General features: G+C 44.7%; 1 long non-coding RNA gene across 4 annotated transcripts in view; it reads right to left on the reverse strand.

Annotated features, from left to right (window-relative positions):
• The window catches only part of LOC143836064 (uncharacterized), a 34,226-nt gene extending 12,824 nt beyond the window's left edge, over positions 1–21,402 (reverse strand). Inside the window, exons 1-4 of one of the 4 annotated variants that reach the window (XR_013230481.1) lie at positions 20,972–21,402; positions 19,830–20,125; positions 18,679–18,857; positions 18,051–18,219 (exon numbers count right to left, since the gene is read on the reverse strand). This is a non-coding gene — a long non-coding RNA (uncharacterized LOC143836064). Of the gene's footprint in view, positions 1–18,050; positions 18,220–18,678; positions 18,858–19,829 lie in introns of all 4 variants that reach the window. The other 3 variants (XR_013230478.1, XR_013230479.1, XR_013230480.1) reach the window with 3 other exon arrangements.
• Between the last annotated feature and the right edge of the window lie 225 nt (positions 21,403–21,627).

A 21,627-nucleotide genomic window follows, 5' to 3' on the forward strand; every position in this document is an offset into this window, starting at 1 on the left:
CAGCATCCTAAAAAGCAGAGACATCACCCTGCCAACAAAAGTGTGTTTAGTCAAGGCTATGGTATTCCCAGTTGCAATGTATGGCTGCGAAAGTTGGACCATAAGGAAGGCTGAGCGTCAAAGGATTGAGGCTTTTGAACTCTGGTGCTGGAGAAGACTCTTGCGAGTCCCTTGGACTGCAAGGCGAACAAACCAGTCAGTCCTAGAGGAGATCAGCCCTGACTGCTCCTTAGAAGGCCAGATCCTGAAGATGAAACTCAAATACTTTGGCCACCTCATGAGAAGGAAGGACTCCCTGGAGAAGAGCCTAATGCTGGGAGCGATCGAGGGCAAAAGAAGAATGGGATGACAGAGAATGAGGTGGCTGGATGGAGTCACTGAAGCAGTAGGTGCAAACTTAAATGGACTCCGGGGAATGGTAGAGGACAGGAAGGCCTGGAGGATCATTGTCCATGGGGTCACGATGGGTCGGACACGACTTCGCACCTAACAACAAAGATAGCAGTGACTGGTGCTAAAGACAATGATAATTGAATTGTGTGGGAAATAGGAACAGCAGAATTGGTCTTACATGAACACTCAAAAGCCAAATTAGCACTACACTGAAGACCCAGAATGGCAACTAATAGTACTGAAGACACATGTTTCTTCTGATGGTGCTGCATCTCTGGATTGGAAAAGTCTTGAAGATCTACACTGTTCATCCAGAGACTGAGGTGTGATCTATATTCAGCAGAATGAGGTGACAGAATTCTGAGGTGGTAGACAGGACTAAACCACTGCAGACAGCCGGAAGAGCCTTCCGTTTTTGAATGCTTTTCAATGTGAAAAATGTCCTGCAAGTAAAAATGGGCCCCACTTCTCTATTAGGTTCCTGCATAAAGTTCATACCTTGCTAAATTTCTCACAGCAACTTGTAATGTTTGCAAAACTCATACACATACACCCCTCCTTCTTCAAAAGCTAGTTGTATCTCAAATTATTCATAAGTAGGTCTATATCAAGCAACTGTAATTGTCTATATCATAAGTTTATCTTGTCTATATTCATAATTGTCTATATCAAGCAACTGTAATTGTATTTACTGCTGTCTTCTAATTTTTCTTATTCATTATTGTTACTGTGCTGATTAAAGCACAATGAAAAAACAATGAAGGAAAGGTTGAAGGGGGTTGTGGTTCAGCCATCATTAGAATCATAGAGTTGGAAGGGGCCATACAGGCCATCTAGTCCAACCCCCTGCTCAATGCAGGATCAACCCTAAGCATCCTAAAGCATCCAAGAGAAGTGTGCATCCAACCTTTGCTTGACGACTGCCAGTGAGGGGGAGCTCACCACCTCATTAGGCAGTCAATTCCATTGCTGAACTACTCTGACTGTGAAACTTTTTTCCTGATATCTAGCCTTATCATTGTAGGTAAAGGTATCCCCTGTGCAAGCACCGGGTCATGTCTGACCCTTGAGGTGACGCCCTCTAGCGTTTTCATGGCAGACTCAATACGGGGTGGTTTGCCAGTGCCTTCCCCAGTCATTACCGTTTACACCCCCCCCCCCCCCCCCCCAGCAAGCTGGGTACTCATTTTACTGACCTCAGAAGGATGCAAGGCTGAGTCAACCTTGAGCTGGCTGCTGGGATTGAACTCCCAACCTCATGAGCAGAACTTTCAGACTGCGTGTCTGCTGCCTTACCACTCTGCGCCACAAGAGGCTCTATATCATTGTACTTGTAGTTTAAACCCATTACAGCACGTCCTTTCCTCTGCAGCCAACGTAAACAGCATCCTGCCCTCCTCCAAGTGACAACTTTTCAAATACTTAAAGAGGGCTAATGTCCCCTCTCAACCTCCTTTTCTCCAGGCTGAACATTCCCAATTCCTTTAACCTATCTTCATAGTGCTTGGTCCCTTGGCCCCAGATCATCCTTGTCACTCTCCTCTGTACCCTTTCAATTTTAATTGGATCCGCAGGTCCCCACCAGCTACCATCCTATCTCACATCTAGCATTTTTGGGTAAGGTGGCTGAATGGACCAACTTCTAGCATACCTGGTGTAAGCTTTGATCCAAGATTTCTTTCAGTGCAGCTTCTACCCTGGCCATGGGGTGGAGATGTCACTGGCCACCTTGGTGGATGACTTTCACAGACAACGGAGGTGGATCAGCGCTGCTCATGATGTTAGATCTCACGACAGCATTCAATGTTGTTGATCACGAACCATTAGTATGCCACCTTGACACTGGCATTCAGAAGACAGCACTAAAGTGGCTAGTGTCCTTCCTCCAGGGTCGAAGACAAAGAGTCACAGCCGGGGAGGACCAATCCCTTTGTTGGATGCTCTAATGTGGCTTCCTCCAGGGGGCAGTCCTTTACCCAACATTATCTAACATCTTCATGTGCCCTCTTGCCCAGCTGGTCTAGAGGTATGGACTTCAGTGTCATCAATATGCAAATGACACCTAACTCTGCCTCCTGATGGGTAACCAAATGCTCAGTGCTCAGGCAGCTATATTGGCTTCCAGTGGAGTATGGGATTAGGTTCAAGCTGTTGGTTATGACCTTTAAGGCAATTCAGGGTCTGGGCCCAGCCTATCTGAGGGACTGCCTCTCCAAGTATGCCTCTTAAACAGCTTTGCACTCTGCCAATTTCAACAGACTAGTGATCTTTGGCCCATGAGAGGTGGTTCTGGCCCCTACTTGGTGGAATGAGGACACAGGCCTTGTTGGAGCTTACTCAGTTCTGCATGGCCTGTAAAATGGAATACTTCAACCACACATTTGGTTGAGGCTGGGCTGCCAGGAACATCCAAGAACCACGCCCGCCCCCCCAAAACACTCTCCTGCACCATCTACTTCTGGCAACTAGATGGCAATGTGGGTGATATAGGGATGTATGGGATGCCAAATTTTAGAGAATTTATAGAGTTGTTTTTATATATGTTGATTTATTTGATGTGTACCGCTCCAAGAAAGCTGAGCATGGTTACAATATGTTTACACAAGTAGGGAAAGAACTAGACTGGCTGAAATCCCAAATTATTTATTTACTCCATTTCTACCCTCCATTTCTTCACAATGGAAATTCAAAGTGGCCTATGTTGCTGTCTTTGAAACGACTGAAGCTACCTGAAGAGGTTCTATATCAGGGGTAGTCAAACTGCGGCCCTCCAGATGTTCATGGACTACAATTCCCATGAGCCCCTGCCAGCATTCGCTGGCAGGGGCTCATGGAAATTGTAGTCCATGGACATCTGGAGGGCCGCAGTTTGACTACCCCTGCTCTATATCATCCTTCAGTAGATCCAAGGGAGGCTGTGGAAACTGTGAACACATGTCTGCAGGACGTTTCGGAACAGAAGGCTAACAAACTGAAACTTAACCTCAACAAAACAGAGGTGTTACTGGCGGGGGAAGTTCTGACCCAGAAACTAGGATATTTCTTGTTCTGGATGGGGTGGCAGGTTAGAAGCTTGCAGCAAGTTTCTAGCTTGTAGGTGCTGCTGGACCCAGGCTTCTGTCAGGTATCAACTGACAGCGTCCCATCTGACAGGATCCGAACAGAGATTTATTGGAAATGCAGAATGGATACAGGAAAGACTAATGACTAGGGATTGCCAACGGCAATTACTGTAAACAATCGAAATACTATCCAAGCCCCTCCCATACAAAGCATAATTTGACAGGTGCATACATCAGAGACACATTGCAAAATAGATGGTACTAAGGCCTGACTACAGCAATTCCCACAAACTAGATAAGCCCCTTGCTCCCCTGGGTGAGGCCAGGGTCTCTCTCTGTTCCCAACTGGCAAAAACCATGGCCAAGCGGAGTATTTCAACAATGGAAAAGAAGCATTAAAGTAGCATCTGAGATACATCTCTCATCCCAAAGCAATGAAGTTTACACACAACCCTAGATTATATAAAGTTTTCCATTACCCTAAGACTCCATTTAAAGTTGCACTAACAGTGCTACTATTTTACCTGATTTGTAGTTTAGTAAATACAGCAGTATAGAACTATCCAAGTCTCAGAGGCACTTAAAAAGAATACAAATATCTTAAGTATTAAAGAAGTGATATCATAAAATATACAAATCCAAGTTATATGAAACTATATACATCTAAAAGAATGAAGGGTTAATTATAAAAGCTATACCATCCATCAGCTCAACCCCTCATGGAAGCTAACTCCAGCCCTCTGGGCTGAGCTCCCATACTACCCTCTGAGAATATAGAAGTGCAGGCGATATCACTAGGCTAGAGGCCCTGTCAAAACAGGCTGGTGAGATCCCTGGTCATCTGCTCTGTTCCTGGGAACAGTGTCTGCAACTAACAGACAGCTTCCCAGACTAAGCAAAGCATGCTGAGAGACAGACTAAGGCAATCACCTGGTTGATCCAAACTGCAGCAAAGCCTTAAAGGTTTACCCCAGTCTTGTTCTGTCTACACTTGCTCCCAGTTTTTTTTTTCTAGGCCCAATTGTTATTGACCTTTATAATTTGTGGCCAGCATACTCTGAAGACTGCTTTCTCCCTTATGAATTTACCTGTTCACTACAGTCATTTTCAGAGGTCCTGCTTCAGCTGCCCCCACCATCTGAAGTGAGACAGATGGCAACCCAAAAAACAGCCTTCTTGGTCATGGTGCCATAACATTGGAACTCCCTTCCTCTACTGTTTTCTTCTGCCAGTGAAGTCTTTTTGTGTGTGCTGGCATACCCCCAATAATTGTTACTGACATCTACACTGCTTTTTAGTAGTATATCTTTTTAAATGTTTTTGTAGTATTATATATGTACTTTCTTGCCAAATTTGGTGGAATATCTTCAGAAAGCTATCCATGTTAGCTTCAACTAAAGATAAAGACAACAAATCATGACTTATTATACAGGCACATAACTTTCTTAGAATGGTGAAATGCCTACTCTAGCTGGCAGTGGCTCACCAGAGTTGCAGATAGAGGTAATTCATACTACATAAATTAAATTAAATTAATGAATGTGTGTGTTTAAAAGTAAACTATTGCCCTGCAGACTATTGGTCTGCAGGCGGAATCAGCCTGCTTCAGGGTATCCAGCATCTTAAATTCTTGGTTTCTTTACTCTGATTTGCAACATCTTGAATTTCTAAGTTCAGAGTCATCATTGTTTGTAAGACTTTCTCATGTACCTGAGGATGGAGTTGTGGCTCACTGGTTGAGTATCCACTTTGCATACAAAAGTTCCTTGTTTCAGTCCCTGGCCTTTTCAGTTAAAATGTTTAATCTAATTTATTTATATATTGCCCCCACTTGTGGCTCAAGGTGGGTTATAATAGAACATATAAGTAAGTATATTATAATTCAGAATAACATCAATTGAACAACAGTGGTTTCATAACAGTAGTGACAGTGGTTTGATTTAGTTCAGGGGGTGAGGTTCTGGGAGACCCAGTAAATGGTGTTGATTCAGTCGACCTCAACCAAATGGGGGGAGGCATTTAAAGGGTGCACCAAGCAGCTGATGTGTCATGATAAGCCGCTTGGTAGGCCCTTTAAATGCTTCCATTCCAGTGCTCTCTGGCAGTGAAGAATGAAGGCACATCAGCTGCTTAGTGGGCTATCACTGAGAAAGCAGAGGAAGGCATTTAAACTGGCTGATTTGAACCTTTTACAGTGCAGTTTATCCGAACCAAAGTACCCATCCCTAGCAGTATTTACTGATCCAAGACATGCCTGGAGTGGCAGAAGCTTGAGTCTAAAGTGCAGTAGACAGAACTTACAGGTCTGTTAATCAGACAAAAACAGATACCCAACATTTATGTCAGATTTATCTAATCCAGTGGTTTTGTACTATCTGCCTGCCATGTGTGCTCTTAACTCTCTTCTGCTGGCTCTTAAGCCTGAGACCACCCTGGCAAATGGACAGGAATTCTTGTCAGAAAAAGATTTCACACTCAGAATGCGAAAAATAAGTCAGAGAAGATCCCCCCCCCCCAGTGTTTCATAAAAAAAATTGGAAAAACTGAAAAAATTCCAGAAATTCTTTGTTATACATATATTTAAACTGCTCCGTGGGAGCGGTGTAAATAAAACAGTAAGGGGTTGGGGGGTGGACGCTGTCCGGGATGGGGAGGGCAACGATTGGACCCTGGCCCAGAACTGATCAGTTGGGAGGTGCAACGCGTCTCCCAACCTGCCCACCCCCCAACACAGGCCACGTTTGCCCCACGGCTGCCATTCCCATTCTGGCAGCCGCGAGGGAAGGTAGGGCCCAAGGCCCTGGTGTCCAGTGGGAGCTGACTGCCTAGGCAGCTCTCACCCCGGCCACAGGAGCCTGTCCCTGTCCTGAAGCCCCAAGCTCGCCTGCAAGCCAGCTGAAGCCAGGGGCTTCAGGCGGGCCCAAGGACAGCCTGTCCCTGGGCCCACCAGAAGCCCGGAGGAAGCTGGCTGCCCGGGTGGGGGCTTCTGACGGGCCCAGGGACAGCCTCTCTGCATCGTAGACATGGTGAGGCTGCCCCTGGGCCTGCCAGAAGGCCCCAGGAAACTGTGCAGACGGCCGAGGGCTTCTGGCGGGCCCAGGAAAAGCCTCACCGCGTTGTAGACGTGGCTGTCCCTGGGCCCGCCAGAAGCCCCGAAGAACTTGCCGGTCACCCACACACGCCGCTGCTCCTGAGGAGCCCACCTGAAGAAGTCCGGGATGCCTGGATCAGGTTAGCTGGGGTGGGGGGAAATCCCTCCTCTGTCCTTTTCTGTTGCCCCTTCTCCCCTTTTAAAGCCCTATCATCCAAGCCCCCCCATCCCCACTCATCGCCGCCGCCACTTTCCCACCCAGCCACCCACTCTTCTAAACCTCCCACTCTTACCCACCCATCGCTACTTCCCAACGGAACCTTCCCCCCCTTCCTCCCACCCCTGCCCCGTCCCCTTTCATGACACCTTTCTGCCTGCCTTCCTCCCAGCATTCATTTCCTTCCTTCCTTCCTTCCTTCCTTCCTTCCTTCCTTCCTTCCTTCCTTCCTTCCTTCCTTCCTTCCTTCCTTCCTTCCTTCCTTCCTTCCTTCCTTCCTTCCTTCCTTCCTTCCTTCCTTCCTTCCACCCCACTAGCACCGGCTGTATTTTGGCTACAGCGGGTTTAATATCTAGTATTGAATAAGAAAAACCTAGTCTTAAGAAGCAATTTTACTGCTTCTAGAAGAGAAAATATTTCATGTAAGCACCCCCCCCACACCATTGTTCCTCCATATTTTCCAGTTTTTCTGTTGGAAAAATGAAAAAGCCCTTGGGAAAAGAGGGGGAATCCCCCAATTTTTCTGGCCCTTAACATCTGCACATGACACTTCCCTGTGTAATTTGCTTTATTCTGTTGACAGGCACTACATTGACACAGCTACCTCATCTACCAGAGATACTAAGTGCTTAATTATACTCATAGTTACCAACACACCTAGCAACCATTCCCTCTACATCAACTAGTTTCAGGCAACGGATCACTTTCCAAGTTAATTTTGGCTGCTAACTGACTTGACAATATATATTTTTGTGAGCATATGCATGCGTATTAAGCTGTGCCATGTTAAAGAGTTGCCTTGAACTTTAAACAAACCCAAATCACAGGGCAAAACCTCTGATGCACCAAAATGATATGGCACAAGCTATCTATAACACTGTTCTATTATATAATTGTGAAAAGCCCTCCTGGGCAGAGACTTTCTGGGCTCTGTCCAGGTCCTGCACACGTCTGGATTGGCCTGGCCCCACTGGCACCCACCACCAATAGCCCAACCAGCCCAATCAGGCTGCATCTTCTGTCCAATCAGGCTGTGTCGCCTAACTATCACATCCAACAACTCCGCTCACTTTGCCTCAAACTACTGACGGAGCTGGCATGTGGCTGATGAGTGTTCTCCCTCTTCCCCTCCATTCAGGCCTGCTGTGAAGGAGTCCCTAATAGTCCCTGTCTGAGGTGAGGGAGGCGTTACCGAGAGCAATGCAGAGGAGACTGTGGGCATGGGTGTGCTTTCCTTTTGAGGGGGGGGGAAGCTTTCCCCTTCTGCCAAACCATTGGCTGACAGCGAGGCAACAGAAAAGCCCCTTCTCACTTAAAATACTGCTGTGGCCGGCCTCTCTACTGGAGGGAAGAGGCAGCCAAGCAACTCTCTGTAGATTTAAGACCTACCACTCATGGTTATTGTGCAGATGAAATTGGATGCTGTTGCGAAGGTTCTTTTGCCTCCTGTTTCATCTGCACAACAACCCTGTGCAATAGGCCTCAAGTGTTTCAACTCCACAGCAACCTCCGTGGGAGGCCTTACATGTTTCTTCTCCACAGCAAACTTGTCCAAACTCCAAAGCAGCCCTTTCTGCCTGGGGAGCTGAACTTTATAGTAGGCAGATGAGCTGTAATTCCAGGCCCCACCTGGAGGTTGGCTACCCTTCAGTTGGAAATATTGTTGGAGGATTGGAGGTAGGACTTCAAAATGGTACAATGCCTCAGAGTCCAGCCTTCAAAGTAGCCATTTTTGCCTGCAGAGTTGATGATTATAATCTAGAGATGAGCAGCGATCTAGAGACAATGGTAGAGGCATGCAGACTGGGGTTGGGGTGGTGTGGTGCGGCTGTGTCCCTCTTGGGCTTTGGGCTTTGGCCAGCCCTTACCAGCAACTGCTTGTACCAGCATCTGTCCTGCGAGTCTGGGAAGTGCAGGAAGATCTAAATAAAGAATATTTACAGCCTGAAACTGTAAATAGTGAACAAGTAAATGGCCGGAGAGACATGGGAACTGAAGTGATATTTCTCAAGCTTGACGTGTTAAATAAAAAACAGTATTTGCCAGGAAGGTCCTATGTAATCAAAGACATAAGTAGCCCAGAATTTCAAGTGGAGTTAGCTTTACAGGAAAGTAGACCTCTCATAGCACCACATCCCTATATTGTGGGGAGACGAAGGGAAAAGGTTTTTGTAAACCGCTTTGAGGCTCCTTTGAGTAGTAAACCACAGGGTACAAAAATCCAGCTCTTCTTCTTCTAAGGGGCAACAGTGAAAGAAGCATGAGGGCGCGTAACATTTTATCAACAGTGAAAAAATTGAGACAGAAGGAGCAGGGCGGACACCTGTGTACTGGACTACCCCATGTGTATTAGGGCAGGGGGACATTTCAGTGTCTGCGGCCTAATTCATACAAGAAGGCAAATGATGCAGAACTGCAAGGAATTGGTTGCCATGTAATCTCCCCCTAAGAAGAGTCTCCAGTTTGATTTTCCCTTCATATATCCGAAGACATGGCTCTGGAAAACTCATCTGTAACCACTATGCCACAATTCCCAAAGGTCAGTCATCTCCCACACTCAACTAACATTCCAAACCATAGGTTCTAGACACTCATCTCTTCAAACCCATGCCCTCATTTGTCACCATGCCACCACAGCCCCTCCCCCACAACACGCATATTCAACCTCATGCCCTTACAGACTGGACAACCCCTCCCCTTATTCTTCCCAATGCCAAGTTCTCTCTATCATAATGACTCTCTTACTTTCTACTTCCCTCTCTCTTTGTTATTCCCTCCCCCCCCCACCCGCTAGTGCCCGTTGTATCAGCTACAACGGGCTTTAATTCTAGTTCTTACATGGCATTCTATAATACAAAGGAAGTGATAATTGGGAAAAATTAATAAAACAACATAGTTAAGCTATGGGAGAGGAACAGAGGATGTACCAGCAACAGAGAACATTTCAGATTTCCACAGTTAACTACATTATCTTCTCCTAGCTTTTCTGAATGTTATCTTGCCATTTTGTTGCCATCAGAGATCATAGTTCATACCAGCGCTTTCCTAGGATAATTCAAGACAGAAGTACAACCGAAGTCTTGACCATCCCGCCAACAACTGCACAAAATGTTCTCAGTGTATTAAATCTTGAAACATTCCATAATGGAAGAAAACAATCTTCCAGCTTTCACTTGTCTTAATTGTTGCTTTAACCCCCAATTACCCACCAACATATCCTTTAAAAAGAGACAGAAAGAAAGCTACAAGACGGCCAACATCTACATAGAAGAAATAATTATATTTGTAGTTAGGTCCTTGCTGAAGAAGCCATCTTTAGATCCACGTGGCCCTGCCAGCTTCCACTCAATCTTGCATCTAGCATTCCCGAGCAAGGTGGTTGAGTGAGCAGCCACAAAATAACTGCAGGTATTCCTAGTGGAAGCCTCAGTCAGGCCAAATCCTGAAGGTGAAACTCAAATACTTTGGCCACCTCATGAGAAGGAGAGGACTCCTTGGAGAAGAGCCTAATGGTGGCAGCGATTGAGGGCAAAAGAAGAAAGGGACAACAGAGAATGAGGTGGCTGGCTGGAGTCACTGAAGCAGTTGGTGCAAGCTTAAATGGACTCCGGGGAATAGTAGAGGACAGGAAGGCCTGGAGGATCATTGTCCATGGGGTAACAATGGATCGGACACGACTTCACACCTAACAACAACAAATGTAAACTCACACGAGCCAGCATGGTCCGGGACTGGCAGTTAATAAATCTAAATCTAAATAAAATAAATGAATAAATGCTTTCTAACTTGGAATAAATCACTTAGGGCCAGTCTGCACCCAGAAAATGTAGTGAAAGTGTTACCTCTTGCAGACGCTTTTTAAAAAAAAACATTTTATACAATGTCATCAACATCCAGCGGTCCAGCAGGAAACTGGGAGCTACATCCTCCATTTTAAAGCAGTTGTTGGGAAATTGCATAAAGTGGATTTGCCTAACTATATTGCGAGAGCGGAAGGAGAGCAACCAGCAACCAGTACTGAAATGGCTGTGCGTAACCAAAGTGGCCAGAAGTAGTGTGATCTCTGCCTCCAGGGCCTATCCTTGTGCCCACCTTCCTTTGCTTTCTCCCTGGAACAGGGCTTTTCATTTTTTTTTTTGTAGCAAGCTGCCCGGAGTAACGAATAAACATTGATCCATAGAGGCAGAACAAAACAAAATTCCCACCCACCAGTAGGCACAAAGTGTGCCTCTCAACCCCAATCCCCCCCAAAAAATCGGGGGGAAATTACTTATGTCCATCTTCAAGTGTCAAACTTCAAAAATGGACTGGCATTAAACTATGCACTATGCACCTATGATTATATGCATAGGCATTGCAATGGAGAAGTATTACTTTTAAAAAATCGCTTTCCCTTTAAATCTAGGAGAAAGCTGACTGGCTGGCTGGCTGGCTGGCTGGCTGGCTGGCTGGCTGGCTGCCATGATTGACAGGCAGGGGGAGACTCGCTGGTATTGCGATTCCCTCTGGGCAGCCATTTTAATCAGCCATGTGGAGTGCCTGGAAGTGTCAGAAAGCAAGAGAAGAAAGTGAGAGAGTGAGGAGGTCAGAAATGGCGGGGGGCACATTGTTTCATAGCATTAAGCAATTTCAGTTGCTTAATGGTATGTTTTTAGAGGTACAGAATGGCCCTTATAGTTCCTCAAGGCATTTCACTGCCCCATTCACTTCTGGAGCCTGAAACAATAGAACATTTTGAAGATCAAACTACTCTTTTACATCTCAAAAAACAAGGTCTGATTATTCTTAGACCAATAGAAATTCTGGCAATTCCAACCTAGAACAAATTCTCAACAAAACTGCTTTTACTGGACAGTGAAGACAATGACATTTCCAAACATGTAGGTAAAAGGAATATGGACCATCAACATACAAATTTAATTTGGAAACAAATTAAATATGGTTTGCACCAGATTACGCTGGTTCAGCTTATCAAGTCTATCCAGTGCTGGCAGTCTACTCACGAAAGCCAAAATCCACTGAAATATTGCTTTTAACCACAACAGTGACTTGCAATCATCAGCTTCTATCAGAACTGCAGTTCCTGTGACTGGTTGCCAATTGCTACCCGGATCCGGTTCAAGGTTCTGGTTTTAACCTTCAAGGCTTTACGCGAGTTGGGACCGCCTATCACCCTATGCCCCTCGCAGGGCTTTGCGCTCTGCGGGTGAAAATCTGCTGATCGTTCCCGGCCCTAGGGAAGCACGCCTGGCCTTGACCAGGGCCAGGGCCTTTTCGGTCCTGGCCCCGACCTAGTGGAATGAGCTCCCAGGAGAGCTGCGGGCCCTGCAGGATCTTTCAACGTTCCGTAGGGCCTGTAAAACGGAGCTCTTCCACCAGGTTTATGGTTGAGGCCAGGGCCGATAATATAGATCTATACCCCCCCCCCCGGGGACTCGGGATTCGGACCCGAAGTAAACATCATCAGGACCTCCTCTCCACCCGCCAGTAGTGGGAGGGGGGAAGTTGAGTTGCCGTTCTCTGCCATGCCGGTAATATTGGTAATGTTATTATTGTTTTAATGGGGTTTTAATGGGATTCTGGGACGCTGTGACTCACCACGAGCCGCAAGGGAGTGGCGGGAAATAAATAAATATTATAATAATAATAATAATAATAATAATAATAATAATAATAATAATAATAATAATAATAATAATAATAATAATTTCCTCCCCTCCAAAACTTTGTGGCCTGCGTGGGCATCTCATACAAGGTCTTCCATGATCCATAGCAATGTTAGGAGAAGAAATCAAAAACATATCACCATTTGTTAAAAAAAGAACAAGGCAAGATGAATCCATGCCATTTGCAAATCCAAATTCTGCCTGAATTCATATCTCGTGATTTAAATAGTTACTTTAGTTTTTGATATCCCTGAAAATTTTAAATACCCTCCCCTGTCACGCACAGAATAGCCAAATTCTTCCCAAGTATCAGGAAATGCCATCACCTGAAGTCAATGAGAACATTGTTGTTGAGCAGCTTCCTGGAAAGACAACAGCCAGGGGAGGTGAGCTTGCATGTGTATTTAGCTTATGTCCCATTGGTATTATTGTTCCCTCTGTACTTTATTATGAGCCTCTTGTGGCGCAGAGTGGTAAGGCAGCCGTCTGACAGCTTTGCCCATAAGGCTGGGAGTTCAATCCCAGCAGCCGGCTCAAGGTTGACTCAGCCTTCCATCCTTCCGAGGTCGGTAAAATGAGTACCCAGCTTGCTGGGGGGTAAACGGTAATGACTGGGGAAGGCACTGGCAAACCACCCCGTATTGAGTCTGCCAAGAAAACGCTAGAGGGCGTCACCCCAAGGGTCAGACATGACTCGGTGCTTGCACAGGGGATACCTTTACCTTTACTGTACTTTATGGTCCCTTAAAGACAATAGTCAAAAATACCTACTGCAGTGTAGACTGCTTAGCCGGCACAGTATCTGCTGTGATCCACTAATTTTCTAGAAAAAGAGGGAAAGCAGGGAAAGTATCCTTCTACACTGATACATAATGTTGCAGTCCACTGAAAACTAAAGTTGCTTCCACACAGGAGTGATTCCTTGATCTTCTTCCTTATGCCTGCCATTTATCCTTGCGTCTCTGACGAGCTTTTAACCATTTTTTTAAAAAGTATTAGTACTTCGTATTTTGCTATACCTACTGCTGCTAATTTTAAAAACCTCACAAAAAACACCGCCAGAGGTGAGGTGGGAGGCAGGAGATGCATGACACATGGATGTGGGTGGAAAGGTGTAACGCCTTCTACTGTACACTTTCTACAAACCTGCTTAGTGTAAACTTTAAAGAAAAATCATACCAAAGCAAGTTTGGCAAACTACAGAGCAGAACTAAGGAAAATCAAGAAGGGGGATGAACAGACAACACCATCACAATGAAGCCCCCAGAAGAATCATTGCAATCTGGGAGACAAGCTAGAACATGAGTCATCTTCCATAAGAATATCACTTTCCATTACAAAACTGGAAAGAATGCACTTGCTGAATCAAAAAAGACACATCTCATTTATTTGATTTTGGAAGATATTATATAGCTGAAATCCTCCCCCATTCCCCCAGTTTGGTGTAGTGGTTAGGAGTGCGGACTTCTAATCTGGCATGCCAGGTTCGATTCTGCACTCCCCCACATGCAGCCAGCTGGGTGACCTTGGGCTTGCTGTGGCACTGATAAAACTGTTCTGACCGAGCAGTAATCTCAGGGCTCTCTCGGCCTCACCCACCTCACAGGGTGTCTGTTGTGGGTAGAGGAAAGGGAAGACGACCGTAAGCCGCTTTGGGCCTTCTTCAGGTAGAGAAAAGTGGCATATAAGAACCAACTCTTCTCCTTCTTCCTTGCTGGCCTTAAATCCGCATCAATGCTAGCCACAATTTGTGGTCACTACCTTTCCTTTTAACCAGCCTTGACAAGTTTTTTTCAAATGTTAAGATTTAATTTCTTATATTTAAGATTTATTCTTATCTTTATACAGCTGTCACTGTATAAATAAAAGGCTAAGGGCTGTGGGCAGAGTGGGCGGGGACAGTCCGGGTGAGGGCCCAATCAAAAGGCGCAAAGCGCCTTCCGATTGGGCCCGCACCAGGACAGACAAGAGTTCTAGCCAATTGGGTGAGGGCCCAATTGGAAGGCACGAAGTGCCAGAAAGCAGCAGAAAAGTGGTGGGACACAGTGAGTAAAGAAGGAGACCTTCCCCCTGGCCATAGAGGCTTCTAGGCCTGGGGAAAAGGCTGTGCTGCCGCTGGAGGGGAGGGGAAGGCCTTCCCCCCTGGCTCTAGAAGGACACCCGCAGCTTCGAAGAGGCCACGGGTGTGCTTCCAGGGCTGGGAGGAAAAGCTGGGCTGCTGTGGAGGGGGGAAGGAGACCCTCCCCCAGGGCCTGGAAGCACACCCGCAGCCTTCTTGCATAGGGGTAAGGACGGGCTGCCGTGGGAGGGAGGGGGGATGAGCAGCCAGGGATGGCTTCCCCACACCCCCAGAGCACACCAGCGCCCTCCGTGGGCCATTGGGTGTGCTTGCCGCCGGGGGGGGGCTTTCAAAACCCGTTCTTACAAACAGGCTTTGAGTCTAGTTATTAATTAAAATAATAATACACGGTTATTTCTTTGTGGGTCAAAGCAGCTCAAGATGGGAATCCTGAATGGCATTAAACATAATATGGGTGCAAATACAACATCTTAATGCTAAACAAATAAACAAAAAACCCTCCTCCCCAAGAAATCCCGAATGGTCTCTCTGTGGATGAAACGGAGGCAACCTAGAGTTCAACATGTACAAAACGTACATGCCACAGAAATCAGTTGTCTTTCTAATTCCTCACTGTAGCCTAGTTACAGCCAGAAAACACTTTCTGCATCAAATGCTACTTCACTACAGAGCATGGTCTTACTAGATCATAAGACACCAACAAGGAGGGAGGGACAGCAATCAGGGTAGCATGCAGCAAAAAAGAATTGATCCTGTTACAGTGCAGCAATCTCACCTGCTTTCCAGGCTTCTTGTACCTAATCTTGTTGCAGAGCAGTTGTACATCTTTATAAATGATCCTAAATAGCAGTCATGTATATATTTTAACATCAACTCAGGTTTTAAACGTTTTCAAATTTGATTTCTTTTTCAAAGTTGGGATAACCAAAGTCCTCTAAATTGTCACATACTGATACTGCAAAAACTGAAAGATTTATGTGACAACCCAGCAGTCTGCAACAGCAATAGTGCTCATAAAGCCAATACTTCTTCCAAATAGAGATCTTTTAAGTCAAGATGAGGGGATGCCAGTTCTGAGTTCACATGTGCCCAAAAACAGGATATGAAGGAGTTGCTCCCTAAGTATGACTAGGGCCACAATGTCCACTGTTGTGGATGTCTGGCTTAGCCAACCAAGGCCAGAACTGTATCCAAACTGGATTTACCCTGGCTTGAAAGACAATTAGGACTAACATCAGGCATATGCATACTTTGAACTACTCTTGAGAGCAGACTGAACTTTCTTTCAATTTGTAATATTTATTCACAGGTATTGGTGGTGGAAAGTGCTGTCAAGTAACAGCTGGCTTACTGCAACTCCATTGGGTATTCAAAACAAGAGATGAAGAGAGGTAGTTTATCATTGCCTTCCTTTGTATACCAACCCTGGACTTTCTTAGTGGTTTCCCATTCAAGTAACTAAGCAGGGCCAACCCTGCTTAGCTTCCAAGGCCTAATGAGATTGGGTTAGCCTGAGCTATTGGGATCAAGACTAATCCTGCTCCCTGAAGGAAAAAAAAAGTGCCCAATAACATTACACCAGTTATATGGAATGCACCAGCTAAAGGTAAACTTTAGAGCCAACTAAGAGTTATTGGCATGTTAAAAAGCAGTATCCCAATCCCTGACATTCAGGAAAGGATATTGTTATGCATTTACATTAGAAATTATGAGCTGCATCTGCTCTGCTTTTTTTACATCCGAACTGCTGTATCATACCAACAGCACCCATGTTAGTCCCACACCAGAGGGAAAAGTTTTACAAATCCCCCTATATACTGAACTCAACTTGCTCTTTCTGTAGAATAGTAAGGGCGTGAGGGGCAGGAGGACCCACAGATGAGAATTATTGGAAGATACTACAAGATCACAAACTAGTGACAAAGCCGGCAAAAAGGAAACTGGAGGGAAAAGGACAACTGGCAACCTGAAATTTGTTGAATTGCTGCAAGAACAGGTATAAATACAAACAGGTTCATGCTTGAATACTTTGGTGAAACTGACAGAGAGACACAGAAAACTCCTCTGTTCTTTGAAAACATGGCATAGGTATTCTTTAATTTTGCACTATTGTCTGTATTAGATTATTATTAGTTACTTTGGTAAAACTGACAGAGTTAAGTAGCTATAAGTAGCTTACTGAATTTCCCAAAAGGTTCCTTGTACCTAGGGCTTCCAGCCTTCTGAAATTACTTCCTATTTTCAGACAACAGAGATCAGTTCTCCAGGAGATATTCCTATTCTGCCATTAGGATCAAACAGGACTTTTGAATGGGACTTGAGCCAATAATTTGGGAGAGAACACTGAAGACCTAGAATGGAATCTATGGCGTTCATTAATCTAATATTCATCTCTCCAATAAACGAACAAAGTACTGCAGAAGGAAGTACAGAAAACTGCTGGATACAAACCCGATAGAACTGAATCTAATACCACTCAGTTCTTTTAGGCTCAAACAATTACATATTTTAAAGACAAAAACAGAACATATCCTAAGTATTATTTAGATCTTCATAAGTTTCTGAATTAATAGCTGGGCTTAAGAAAGTACTGGCAACAAAATTAAGGTACAAATCCTGCATCTGTGACTCCAAAACGCAAGTAAATACAGTCTGGGGTTCTGGAATATGCTAGTGGTAGATGGTGATGCAGCAAAATGGCCACCAAAACAACTGCGTGGAATTTTAGCAAGCAGTTCTGTGTGAGGAAATATCATTCTATAATGCCCCCCCCTAATCAGGTTAACCAATTTCATCTTTTTTCAAAAGATGTCAGTGAACACAACTTATAGAGAAACAGAATTAATTGAATCTTCGTTCTTACAAATTCAGATGACACAGCCTTCAAAATATAGATATCATGCCTATTACCTCTGATCTATATAACCGTAAGATTCTGAACAATTCATTTCATTACTTCTTGCAGTGGGGGAGGGGGGAACAATGACAGAAGTCACACCCAAATCACAGCAAAAGATTACCAGGCGCTCTGTTAAAAAGTGCAATGTAGGGTGGTTCTGTGCCCATATATTTTGGCTGGAGGGAAGAAATCCTGAAGCGGGAACAAATTGTGAAGGGGTTGTTTTAATGAGAGGGAAAACAACAACGAAACCTCAGGAAAACTTTACTCCAAGCACCAGCCAAACTCCCAATATAAAGTCCAATACAGTTTATATAGGGCATGGAAACTAACACCAGTAATGCTGCAGACCCTGAATATCCAAGAGTATTATTGCTTCAGTGTATATTTTTCTGCTGCTAGCTCGTGTGAAAGCAATGCATGCAGACATCACAACCATTTTCTTTATGGTCTTTAAAAAAAAGCCCAAAAACATTCTGGTTCCTTCCCCTTTCTTGTTCATATCATCTTCCACCCCACAGAAATAGCAGAGCCAAATTCTGTTGCATCACGGCTGAGCACTAAAAGAAAAGCGCATATAGGAATCATGCCCTTATTTTTACTAAGACAGAATGGACAATATAACAGATGGACACACGGTACCTCCCATTTTGGGGCCTCAAGCTACTTCGCAAAACGGTGCAGTCTTAGTGCAGTGGAACGATCCCTTGGTTATAATGGAGAATTTCAGGCTAAATAAAGACTCACTGGTTCCCCTTATTAAAGGAAGGCTGTTTTCAACATTCTTGGTAGGTCGATCATATCACACCCACTTTGAGGAAGAGAAAATTGAGGCAAACAGAAAGGAACAAATTAGTCCAAAGTCACAAAGCTGAGTCAAAAACCAAACCATATTTTCACAGTCTCCTGGTTGTGTAATTTTTTCATATCTCTTCCTAAATAGCCAGTGATGGAGGCACTAAGTATTTAATAATTAAAGCCAGATTCAAAAGCAATCACAGATAAAAATGCCCCTCAAGTCTATTAAGGAAACTTCTTTATCCCTAAACATTTAAATAGGTCTCTGTTTTGTAGAACAGAAAGGACTATAAAAAGATCTATATTCCATACTTATGAATCCAACCAACATCCCTAATATATTAAAGTACACCATTATGAAGCACTGGGTGTGATGAAGCTGAGACGCAACCCCTAGTGGCCACAGTTAGAAAATGTGTCTGTTTAGATGGCGTCGTCAAAATGAATTTAGCCCAGCACCCTCTCAACATACCCATCTGCATTAAATTCTCCTTGGTCCTGCCAGGTTCAAACGCAATCTCAGCAGTGAATCCAACCCTTCACCAGAGCGGCCATCACAGTTGGGTCTCCCATTGCCTCCTCTGCGGAACTAGCACTGCAGGATGCAAGACTGCCTCCGGAGGAGCCAGCTCTGCAGAGCAAGGACTCACACTAGGGGAGGAGGGAAAAAGAGAAAAGTGATGCATCTAGAGCTATTTTCAAATTGCGGATAACCCTCGGCAAAGGTGAAATGGGAAATGAAGATAACGTATGAATGGATGAGAGGGGTGAATTTTCAATTTCCCTCCCTTCAGGCATTATGATTGACTCTTTCCAGAAATGGCTCCCCTGTTATTAGTTCTTTATCTTGATTTATCAAATGCAAACAACAGAGAATACCTATTTACCCACCCTGTAGGTTTACAAACCTACTGGCAAGTATGCATCTTGTGACAGTACTTGAGAAACAGACTACTCTGAAAAAAATCAAGATGGAGAACAAAAATACATCTGATATGGTTCTAAAGCCAGCAAATGGCTGCTCAACTGACTGTACCAGACTCTCTCATTGCCGGTGAGTCACCAACATGAATCCTTCTACCAGCATAAACCTTTCAGTTCAGTAGAGCATTTTATGAAAAAACAGCCCACAAAACACATCCTCGTATGTTTGTGATGACACAAGTTACTCTGGATTCCAAGCTGGGTTCCAAAGAGAAGATAACATGGACTAGCCATCACAGTGGAATCATTCTTTGACTGGAATTGATTTGCAGTTGTGTGGAATGTAAACATGGATCTCTAAACAGTTAAATTCCAGGTCTATATACCAGGTCATCTCCCCCATCCCAAGTCTCCTTTATTCTTCTTAATGGTCTAACTATGCTTCTGGAGCCATCTTACACGTCTCCCCCCCTAAAAGAAACCAACAAACATAAAAGATTGAACTTTACATATATTCTGTTTATTCTAATCAGTCCAGTAACATCACCAACTTTGTATTTATAGCAGTGTAACCTAGAACACATCTGTTTCAAACCCTATTCAGATTTTTACATATGTGCCAGTGACAGAGAGCCACCCTATCCCACAGGGTTACAATACAAGTCAATTGGTCGGTCTAGTTAAAGTTCTTCCACTCACAGACAGAAGTAGACTCCCACCGAAGACTCTTTTTGTTGCCTCCTCTGATGCCTATAATAATGTCACGTCATTGTGACTTGTCTCACAGCAGCCGGAAACACGCCTGTCACTGATGCAACTTGAGCCACCAGGATGTTTTGTTTTTCCTTCTGCGTCACTTGCACCAGTAATAAACTAAACTGATCCCCGATTGTCAAGTTCCTGCATTTGGTGTGTGTTTTTGGTAGGTTTGTGCTTTTGTTTTGCTTTCTTCTTTAAATGACCAGCTGCTAGGAAACAGACACATTTCACATTGCCTGCTTTAAGGGGAGAAAAGGAGGGAGAAATGCAAACAGACGATATTTTAAGTCACAAACTATACAGAGACCCTTTTAAAGCAGGGGAATGGAACATTTAGATTTGATATCCTGGATCCAGCCAATCTGAAACAGCTTTTCACCTGCCACTGCATCTCCTTCCAATAGAAATCTGTGTTTAGAATAAGAGCCCTCCCCAGCCAATCATGTGCAAGCTCAGACACTCAGTTAATGATGCAGCAGTACAGGGAAGACTATCACATGTGAGCTGGAAGACTGCCAACATGGAGACACGGAGAGAGCAAGGTAAACAACTTTCCAACGCCAAAATGATGACATTTAATTCCTAAACGTTATCTTCCCCTCTTAACCCAGACCCAGCTGGTCTGGAGAGTCACAGTATACCTGACCTCTCTGATGCCTTTTAAACCTAACAACATGCCTAACAAGGATCACTGCGTCATCATTTACCACTTTCTGAACTATGCTATATAACATCCCAGATTTAAAAATACAGAGTGTCTTGTTAGTCCCTTGTGCCAACTATGAAAAGTGTGTGCGTGTGGGTGCTGGATAGCAACCTCTGTGAAACTACCACTCTCTTTTCTTCCTTTCTGAATCTGCATTACAGCTACGCAGTGACATTTTACAACCTGTGCTTTCATTCCAATGGTCTGACGCAGGACAAAACAGCAATATCTAGGCACAGTAATCTAACACGGGGCGAAGGAGTTTAAGAGCTGGGGTGGCGAAGAAACACCCTCCAAATATAGACACATACACACATCCCACAACAACGAGACGGTCAATTCAATACCCCCCCTTCCTCAATCAAAGGATACGTACGTAAAGAAAAAGAGGAACCGTGAGATCAGATTGTCTACACCTGTGCAGTCCTCAGCCCTCTTGCTCACTTCGTCGCAGGATAGAACATTCCAGAATTTTCCTCCCATTAACCCTTCCTATACTTGCCCCCCCACTGCGGGATTAACTGCGTTGCATCTTTCCCATATCGTCAATGAACAAATCCGCTGGTGTGAAATGAGTCTCCAAATAATATTTCTTTTTTAAAAAGATGCTGGATGGCTGATAGAACCATGCTGCCCACTGTTGTTATTACTTCTCTCTCATGATCTGTCTGTCTCTGTCTCTCTCTTGCTGCAGCAGGGCTGTTTGCTAGTAGACCTATCGACAGAGCTTGCTCTCTCTCTCTCCCTCTGAGCTGTGTGACGCAGCTCAAAATTCTCCAGGCTGCTCCTTGTGTTTTAACAGCGGAACTGCAGCTTTCCCCAGAGAGCCGATGCCAGCAGTACCAGGGCTGGACAAACGAAGAGAGAGAGAGAATCACTCCCCGGCTAAGCACCCAAGTTATTTATATCACTGTGTTCCCTCCTCACCTTGGCTTCTTTGCTTCAGTTCCAAGTTTCCCTTTTCTCATGTTCGCATCGTCAGCTTCTTGTGGCTCCCCCACAGTTACACTTACTAGCTTAACTCTTTTAGGG

The sequence above is a fragment of the Paroedura picta genome, chromosome 4, assembly GCF_049243985.1.
Source record: "Paroedura picta isolate Pp20150507F chromosome 4, Ppicta_v3.0, whole genome shotgun sequence".
Lineage (NCBI taxonomy): Eukaryota > Metazoa > Chordata > Lepidosauria > Squamata > Gekkonidae > Paroedura > Paroedura picta.